This window comes from Macaca thibetana, chromosome X (genome assembly GCF_024542745.1).
Source record: "Macaca thibetana thibetana isolate TM-01 chromosome X, ASM2454274v1, whole genome shotgun sequence".
In the NCBI taxonomy this organism is placed as follows: domain Eukaryota; kingdom Metazoa; phylum Chordata; class Mammalia; order Primates; family Cercopithecidae; genus Macaca; species Macaca thibetana.
The window spans coordinates 124,100,768-124,110,665 of NC_065598.1; the positions used below are offsets into that span (position 1 = coordinate 124,100,768).

Sequence of the window (9,898 nt, forward strand, 5' to 3'; positions counted from 1 at the left end):
GCTCTGGTGTATCTCCCGGGCATAGGAAACTTTTAAGTAACCTGCTGCAAGAGCTATTCAAGCCACACCTGGTCCCAAGCAGTTACTATGTCGAGTCTCTTTATATTGGAGTAAACGAAAGGTTTAATCCCAATTGGAGCACAGCAAAACCTTATTGATTGAGAACAATCCCAGGGTTATCTTGGACACCTTGCCAATCTACAAGATCCCCTGCCAGAAAAGCTGAGGCAAAGCGGACTCCACTACCAGTTTAAGCCAGAGTGGAGGACCACATAGCCCATGGTTGAGGGAAGTAAAGTTCTGAGGCAATTCACTATTGAAGGCAAATAAATAGCTGTCCTATATAGACACTCACATACTAAACATTTTCCCCAAAAGGTGGGACATGAAGGAAACCAAATGTATGACTCATGGCAGAGCCATAATTGTATAAATTGCTAAGATAATCCAAGTTACACCTAACTTTTAGGCTCTCAATAAATGTTAGATAGCTTGCTTTGAGCTTGATTTCAGGGTCCAGTTCCCCATTTCACCCCCAAAGGAGTCCTGTTGGCAACTTGGCAATGGAAAACTAAATTGGATCAGCAGTGAACACGAATCATTGTAATAATTCCTTTATATGTGGCGGAGAACAACATCTTGGCCAATAACTGCATCAACAAGCAGCAGAACTCTTCTCTGCCTCTGTCATACCCCCTGAGACTTACATGAAATTTAAGTACTAGTTTATCATATAATGATGTTCAGTCTAGTTCCACGCATTTCACTCCGGATTTGTGAAGGGCTGGGAGATGATTTTCGCTTTCAATGGAGACGTGGTCCCCAGAGACCATTAAGAAGACTCTTTCCAAGCCTGGGAAACATAACTCTGGTATTGAGGGAGGAGCCCACAGTGCAATTCAGAAGACATTAAAGCAGGTATCTTCAAATATCTCTGAGCCTCATTTTCCTCACAGGTATATTAGGACCCAGCTTAGCCTTAGTGAAGCAGGTGAGAGGTTGCTATGTTTAAAGCTGCTTCCTCTGTTTTTTAATTTCCCTCTGCCATTTTCAATCAGGACTTCCTCATTAGCCGGATGGGAAAGTTTGCAGAGCCAAACCTGCAGCAGATTCCCTCAGGCGATGTTTTAGTTCTAGTGCTTCCCCAGGCTTTAGGCATAAAAGCGCCTCCCAGGGTGAGGTGACTTGCCTCACATTTGGCTGACACCTGCCTATGAAGAGAGACGTCTGAAACCACTTTCCCAGAGCAGCCCTGAAGCAGTCAAGTCAGTGAAGTCTTTAGCAGGCTTTCTTCCTAGTCAGACACAGATCCCGATGCACAGCCCGAGGATGAATTCTTAGTCTAGTAAGCACTTCCAACCTGCTGGTCAAGCCTTTGCTGTCACCACGTGTGGCTTACATACCTCTCAAAATGTGAGGTCAGTTAAAAGGTATAAAGCTGCAAAGTCCCAGACTCTAAGAGGGAGCAGGCCATGCAGTCTAAACTCCGTTTGGACTGCAGCATCCCAGATAAAGAGGCATCCCATCTTGGAATGTTATGCCCAGACCGTTTATTCCCCGAAGAAGACCACCAGAGTCCAGAGTCAAAGCTAAGCAGCAAGGATCTTTATTACAGGTTCGAACCTGGAACTCTCCCTCGCTCGTGAAACGAGACGGGCAGGAGAGCTCCCCCACTGAGCTCCGAGCAGTGTTATATAGTCTAAGAAAAGTGGGCATAGAGTTATTATACAAATCAGATATATGATTGGCTAGTGTTTGAACAAGGCGATTTGGCTAACTATGATTGGTTCCCGCCATTTCTGATATTTTGGTTCAAACTTTGAGGCGGGAGAGCAGGTTTATGGCAGCAAGAGTTTATCTTACTTAAACACGTCTTGTGACCTTGCCTCAGAACTTACAAAATCTCTGGTATGTGCAAAACAAAATCTCTGGTACGTGCAGAAAACCAGGTACTCACAGAACTTACGAAATCTCTGGTATGTGCAAAGATTAGAGAGCAGAACAAGGGTGTAGCAGGTGGGGGGCGGGTACACATCTATCTTTGTGTCCTTTCAGGAACACCTCTACTGGGAGGAAGCTCAGCACCCCACGAGGCAGCCTCTTCCACTATTGAACAGATCTAATAATTAAAAGCCCATCCTTTTACCCAGTCTCCATCTGCCTCCCAATGTTTCCTGTGGAGCTACATGGAATATGTCTGCTGATCCTGCTACCTGATGTTGTTTCCATTGTGTACTGTGTCTTAGCAATTATACTAGATGGTTTGTGAGGGCATGGACCATGTCTCCTGCTTCTTATGCATCACTATAGTGCTGGTGACCAGCTCTAAAATTACTGGGTAGTGTTCTTAGTTGTGCTCAGTCTCTTCACTTGTAATCACTGTTTCTTCCCAACCCCACCCTGTCAAGCCTGAATTATATTGATTCTAACTTTACCCTTCAGCTCATACCAGGGCACTATCATCCAGGGGTAAAGTTCATGGGCATCCTTGAGAAATGCCCACAGTAATGAAAACAATCTGCTTGAACTCCACATGATTCTTCCAACATACATGTGCATGTGTGCACACACACACACCATCAGTCTTTGTACCTAGGTGAATGCAAACACAAATGAACTTTAAGGGCATCCTTGAAGGGGGAAACAAATATAAAATACAATATAGAGTCCGAGGAGGGTGACTGAAAAAGAGGAAGTGAGAGCATATTAGACTTCTTGCCTTAAGGTATTACCAGCACAACCGCAGCCAAGCATCTCTCTCCCGGAGCCATTTGTATCTGTGAGTCAGGTAGAAAGTGCAGAACCGTGGATCCCACCCATGGGAGGCAACCTCCGCCTCCCGGGTTCAAGCGATTCTACTGCCTCAGACTCCTGAGTAGCTGGGATGACAGGCATGCACCACCACGCCGGGCTAATTTTTTTAACCAGTAAAATAGTTTGATTTTAAAATAGTCATCAAAGTGAAAATTTCGGCTGGGCGTGGTGGCTCAGGCCTGTAATCCCAGCACTTTGAGAGGCCGAGGTGGGCGGATCACTAGGTCAGGAGATGGAGACCATCCTGCCTAACACGGTGAAACCCCGTCTCTACTAAAAAAAAAAAAAAAAAATCAGCCAGGAGTGGTGGCGGGCGCCTGTAGTCCCAGCTACTCAGGAGGCTGAGGCAGGAGAATGGCGTGAACCTGGGAGGCAGCAGAGCTTGCGGTGAGCCAAGACCGCGCCACTGCACTCCAACCTGGGCCAAAGAGCAAGACTCCATCTCAAGAAAAAAAAAAAAAAGTAAAATTTCCCAAAGCTGGGAGTAACAGTCTAGAGCCAGTGTTGGGAGGAGGGGCCAGGCCTCACTCAGAGCCCAGCTTGAGACCCCTGAACCCCACCCTCCCTTCCAGAGGGAGGGAGGAAACAGCTGAGGAGAGCCCTGAGTCGGTCCTCTCCCTCATCCCTGAGGCCAGCTGTGCTGGGCCCCTTGCGGCTAACAACTCAAGCAGAGGATTGGGGAGAAGGGAAACAGGTAGGAAACAGAAATTAGAGGTTAATAACTCCAACAACATCCACCCCCAAAAAAACAAAATAACAAACTTGACTATGAAAGGACGATGGAAGATGAATACTGATAAACTCTTCAGCTCCCCAGAACAGCCCAGTCTGGGCTGGGTTGAGCTGATTGGAGGAAAATCTTGAGACCCAACTGCATGTTACCTCTGGAGACTAAATATTCTAAGAAAAGGGGAAAACCATGAGGCAAGCCTCTGTGGTCAAAGTCAACGCAGCTGACAGGCCTGGTGCGGCCCACCTCCTGACCCCACTCACACAGGGAACAGCTGTGCAGGTCTGGATAGAGAGGAGGTCAAGGGCTTGGACTGGGGACCCTGAGCTGCCAAGGTGTGGGGCCTCCTTGCAGTTCCCATGCAGCAATGGCAGGAAGGCCAGCAGAGGCCCTAGTAGAGCTGGTTGCCCTGCTCCTGAGCCTGGATCAGGCTGTCCTTGCATTGCAGGCAGTGAACCCCCATTCTTTTGGGGCTGCGCTGGGGGTAGCTGGAGCTGGGGAGTGGCCAGGTCCTGCCCTCAGTGTGGGAAGTGCCAGGACCCTCCTCTGCGACATTGTTAATGAGCAGCAGGCTCTGGCGCTCTTCCTCAGGGCTGATGGGCAGGTTCAGCTCTTCTTCCTCCTCCCTGGAAAAGCCAGTCAGGTTCCCTGGGAAGCAAAAGCCTACTCTCTTTGGTTCCGGGAGAAGGTGCCTGGACCACCTCATCTCTGTCAACAGGGCTATGGGCAAAATGGCGCTGCAGCTCAGGGAGGGCATCACATTCAAAGGCTGTACCCTGAGCCACAGCGGCAGGTGGCGGAGTATGGTCCACAAATGCCCACTGCCAGCTGGCCAGCAGGTCCTCTTCAGAGGTGACAGACCTGGCTGGGGCACAGAGTGTTGGGGGCACTGAGCTGGGCTGGTGGTTGGGTGAGGCCTAGGCTGAGGCAGGGGTGCTGGGCACTGGGCTGGGGTAGGCCCGCTCACTCCCCTCCTCCACCAGGCTCAGCGAAATGGCCTGGCGGGTAGCGTAAGTGCAGTTGGGCAGGGGGCTGTTGCAGGGGATCCAAGCCTTATCCTTGGAGAACTCTATGACCCTGCAGCCAGGATACAGTGGGTGTGGTGGAGATGGGGTGGGGTAGGGGCTCAGCTTCTCAAAGGCTGGCAGGGGCAGCTCTTCCTCCGGGGAGCCCCCAGCAGTACCCAGAGAGTGGCACTCCCCATTGGGTTGGGTGGTGGGACTGCCAGGAGCTGGGGGACTGGCTGGATTACCTGGGGCACCCTCACTGATGTCCACATGCACAAAGACATCTTCAGCCACGGGGCGCCCAGCGCTGCTTGACTGGGCTGAATTCAGCAGTAGAGACTCCGGATTCTGTAACACTCGGGCAATGACCAAAGTAGGCACCACAGCCGCTGGGGCTAGGCTGGGAGCAGGACCCGGGCTGGTGGCCTCTTGACCACTGCATAGTAGCTCACCACATCCTGTAGCTCACAGGGCAGATGGGAGAACTCGTAGTTTTGGAAGTGGGACTTGTTGCACTTGAGGAGCTGCACAGCCAGGTTGCAGTCCCCCTAGTTCCGCTCGTTGAGCTCCTCCAGCTTGTTGATAGTGTTCTTGGCATCCAAGCAGCTTGTTGTTCAGTTCCACGATGTCCCAGTTCAGCGTCTGCCTATCCTTCTTGATCAGTGTGTGCAGCTTGTCCTCCAACTCCTGGTTGGTCTGCTAGGAAGCCATGTAGCTGTTCGACAGCCTGCAGAACTTATCCTTAAACTTGTCCAGCTCCTCGTGGCTCTGGCCCAGCTCCAGCTCCAGGCAGTCCTGCCCAATTTCCAGCTCACATTCCAGCACCTCAGTGCATCTCGTGGCCGAGGCCAGGCGCCGACGAAGCTCTTCATTATCCTGTTGCGAGAGCTTCATCCTTTCCAAGTCAGTCAGGGATTCCTCCTGCTCAAACCCGGATCCGGGAATTTCCAGTCGCAGCTCCCGATGCTCTGGTGGTGTCTTACGGTAGGGTTTCTTAGCAGGGGCTGCACTGGTCATTTTGGGAGGTGACACCTCCTCCACCTGCATCTGTTTGTCGGCAGCTCTTTCTGTTCCACTGTCCGGGAGTTAGCCCCAGCTCTCCACATCCCACGGCCCCTCCACTTCCTTTAGCCAACAGCTCTTTCTACCGTTGCCAGCTGCGTTCAGGCCGCCATCTTGCTGTGGGGCAGGCCAGGTAATGGCCAGGGCTGTGGGAATCCCCACGCACTTGGCGCCTCGCGTCATCGGGGGCGGGGCCCCTTTGTAATTGTTAAACATATGTATGTTTTGTCTCCTCCTGTAGACTGCAGTCTCATTAAAGGCAGGGACTGTGATGGTTATACTTCTGCATTTACTTCAAGGCCTGGTATAAAAAGGGGCACACAGCCAGGGCTTAATTAAATAAACGTTTGGTTTAGAAACATCTAGAACTGAAGACTAGCAGTAAGTCAGGTAGACAGCTTAACCTAAGATCCTTGCATTATTAAGAGTTTTTTGAAACACTAATTGCAAAGTATGCATCATCATAGTGTGATGGAACCCCCTTGGCAAAAGATGCCCAAATCCTCTCTTCTTGCAAACCCAAGACACACAACCTGTTGCTCACTATGCTGTTTTTCACACACAAAGTTCCATCTGGGCACATCCTGGTGGTCCCTTGTCAGTGTGGCCCCTGTGAGCTGTGTCTCCAGCAGTGGGGATGGGTTTGGCTGAGCCATCCACAATCCTATACTTGGGACACAATATTTGTGAATATTACAGATGAGGCTAGAAGCATAGCTTGGAGAGAAATGCCCACCTTCACAAGAAACCTTGCAAAGTTCTCTTGAAGAATCGCCTGGTTTCTAACGGCCTTCCTATAGCAAGAAGGAAATGAACACATTGTGTAAGAGAGTTTTTGTATATGACTGGCATGATAGTGTGACAAGTCCTGGTAAGACTTTCTCAAGCATTATGAACATGTGTGTACAGAACATGGCTCCCAAGGACATGAAGTAGGTGGGATAGGCAACGATCTGTGTACTGCGAACATGCCTCGAGGACTTTTGTACATCCTCTACCTGGTCTGGTCTCTTCCTCCCACCCCTCATTACTAGGTCCTTCTCAGTCTTCAGGCCTCAGCCTAAATGTCACCATCTCCAAGAGATCTATAAGGAAAGCTCCCTTACCATTATTCCTCATTTCTACTTGCTTTCACAGCATTTCTCATAATTTGTGATTTTAAAGATATATTTATTAACTCATTTTGTCTGTATCACCATACTTAGAGTTTAATAAACTCCAGTGAAGACAAGGCCATCCATGCCTGTTTCACCCACCTACTGTATCCCGCACAGGACTTGGCACAGTTAGTACTCCAAAAATTCTTGGAATAAAGTATTACAAGACCATGTGACAGAACGGAAAACACAAAGAATTTCAAGTCAGCTGAGCTGGGTTCCAGTTGCAGTGTGGTCATTTCCTAGCTGTGTGATGTCAGACAAATCACTTAACCTCTCTGAGCCTCATTTTTCTCATTCTTATCTGAATTAATATCACCTACCTCATAATGCTTCTGGAGGGGGAATAAAATAATTAATGAGAAAGTATTTGGTAGAGTCCTGAACAGACATGAATTATTTTGGTATTATGAAAGATGCCTGAAATAGTACCCCTGCTTTGTCTCTAGGATGTCCTAGAAGCACCTGAAAACTGTACCATCAGTCACATCTTTGGATTAATGCTATGGAAGACACACATTACATTGAAAACTATTGTGTACCTTTAATATGGGCATTTTACCTTATCATTCACCTGTTGTATTAGTCCAGTCTCACACTGCTATAAAGAAATATCCAAGTCTGGGTAATTTATAAAGGAAAGAGGTTTAATTGACTCAGTTCTGCATGGCTGGGGAGATCTCAGGAAACTTACAATCATGGCAGAAGGCAAAGGAGAAGCAGGCACCTTCTTCACAAAATAGCAGGAGAGAGATGGGAGAGTGCAGGAAAAAACTGCCTCTTTTAAAACCATCAGAGCTCGTGAGAATTCACTCACTGTCACAAGAACAGCATGGGGGAAACTACCCCCATAATCCAATCACTTCCATCCCTTGACATGTGGGGATTACAGGTCCCTCCCTCAACACGTGGGGATTATAATTCAAGATTAGATTTGGGTGGGGGCACAGAGCCAAACCATATCAGCTGTCTTAGCATTGACTTAGCTGAGAGCAGGGCCCAGGCTAGGCGATTTCAGGAAAGGGGTGATGGAAAGAGAATCTTGAGATGCCTTAAGCTTACAAGACTTTGAGAGAGTAAATGCAGGCCAGAAGAGGGGCAACTACATGGTGGGGACGGGTGGGCGCCTGCTGAGGCCTAGGGGAAGTCAGAGTTGTTAGGCAGAGGGAAGACATAGAAAGGGAGGTGGAGGGGTCAGCTACAAACTTTCTCTACTTGGCGTGTGTGTATATCAGATACACTTAACTTTACAGAAACCATGTATGTGCATTGGAGAGAGGGGAGGAAAGCCAAAGAGCAGGAAACGGACACCAAGGGAGCTGTACTTAATCATAATAACCATTAGTATTGACTTTGGTGCCATCTTAAAGGAGCCATTTGTTATAAGAACCAACAGTCAAAACCCCAAGCCAGTCAGGCTTTGTCTTATGAGCTCTAAAAATAATGGTATTTTGCTGTTCATCTGTTTTAATTTTCCAAATTCAAATGCAATTTGAAATCAATTCAAAAATTGATTTCTTTCTTCTGAACAAAGAGACATTAAAAGGAGAAAGGAAGGAAGGAAGAAAAAAGGACAGACAGGCTAGGCTTTTTAGTGACTCACATAATAATACCCCAAAAGCAGGAGCCCAAAGCAGTAATTATTTCCCTACCTAAGAAGTATGAAAGGAAAATGGGTGAGAATTATGACCACACGAACAATATATAAAACCTCTCTAGAGCCGGGGCCAGCAAATCACTTACCTGCAGTTTCAACAACAACATATAAAAGGAGAAAGAAACATAGTTAAGGTCAATTGGCTCCTGGTTTTTAAAGTACCACCTCATTTTAATCAGCTCCCCATGCTATTCTGCGTCTCCAGCTGGAAAACCGGCTAAGAGAGATTAGAGTTGTTTGCTCTTTTTTAAGCAGCTTCAAAACAAAGTGGAAACAGTTGAGTGATCTTGCAGTTAAGACAGCTTGAAAAAGGTCAGCAGATTATTTTCCAGCCAGGCCTTTTGAGGGTATCTGCAGTTAGGTAGAGTCACCACAATTCAAGTTCTGGCACTCTACCTTACAAGATCTTGGTTCTGTCAATTTCCGTAGCCTCAGGGCACTGATACAATAGCAAAACTCACAATAAACAGATACAGACTGGACCTCCAAGTTATTCATACATGATGGTGGGATGAACCTATCCAACAACCAGAATACTTGGGCCCACTATTTAGTTCTTCAGGAAATAAACTGAACTCATAAAACAACTCTATAGAAGTGAAAATGAAGATGAACTGCATCCATATCAACCTAGGTTCAAGGATTCATGTAACTTAATTCTTTGGACCTTGGTTTTCTTACCTGTATAAAAGAGAATATTTACTACTTAGCATTGTTTTGCATGATATTTGAAATCACTTTCATGAGCTGAAGAGTATAGTACAAATGGAAGTGATTGTTTTTGGCAATAAGAAGGCAGTTTTGTGCACATAGAATCTGAGAAGGGGGAACTAGAGAGTTCTATGGGGAATTTTATACCACTCCACTAGATCCTCAAAAATTCCATACTGCACTACAGAGATCACCTTTCCAAGGACTCAGTCACCACACGTAGTCTTTGTCCTTTGGACCCAGCTGGAGATGTTGAGAAATCTCAGATTTGTATCTAGCTTGTCTTTTTCAAAATTTCTTATTAGACACCAACAGCTTCCATCATTCTGATATCTCATAAGCGTATGTGGAAATCAGTGATATTTCAGATATCTCCCATAAATTTCCTCTGAGATGGAGGCCTTCCTGGGGACTTTCCCAACCTTGGCAGCTTACACCTTCATGCATCTAAGGGGTGCTGCTGCAAAAATTGCACTTACCTACACTGGGAAGATTCATGTGGCCTTTCATTTAAGGGGAATTCTTTTTCTTACCAGATCCACAAATTCTGTATGTGTCCCTCTGTTGAGAGCAACAAGGAATTCTCCCTCAGAGCCAGAAGAGGGAGAGGTGAAATTGGGGAGTGGCAGTGACCATACAGAAAGGATGGTTCTAGATCACTGGGGAGCTAATCACTTCTCTGGGCCAGTGAAACCCGGACAGGATTTGCTACAGGAAGAAGCAGGACGCCAGGAAACAAGAAGACCCTGAGGCAAATATC

The 9,898-nt window shown here is 47.3% G+C and overlaps 1 pseudogene; it reads right to left on the minus strand.

Moving 5' to 3' along the window:
* Positions 1 to 3,459: 3,459 nt before the first annotated feature.
* LOC126946785 (tight junction-associated protein 1-like) lies at positions 3,460 to 5,686 on the minus strand (annotated as a pseudogene).
* Between the last annotated feature and the right edge of the window lie 4,212 nt (positions 5,687 to 9,898).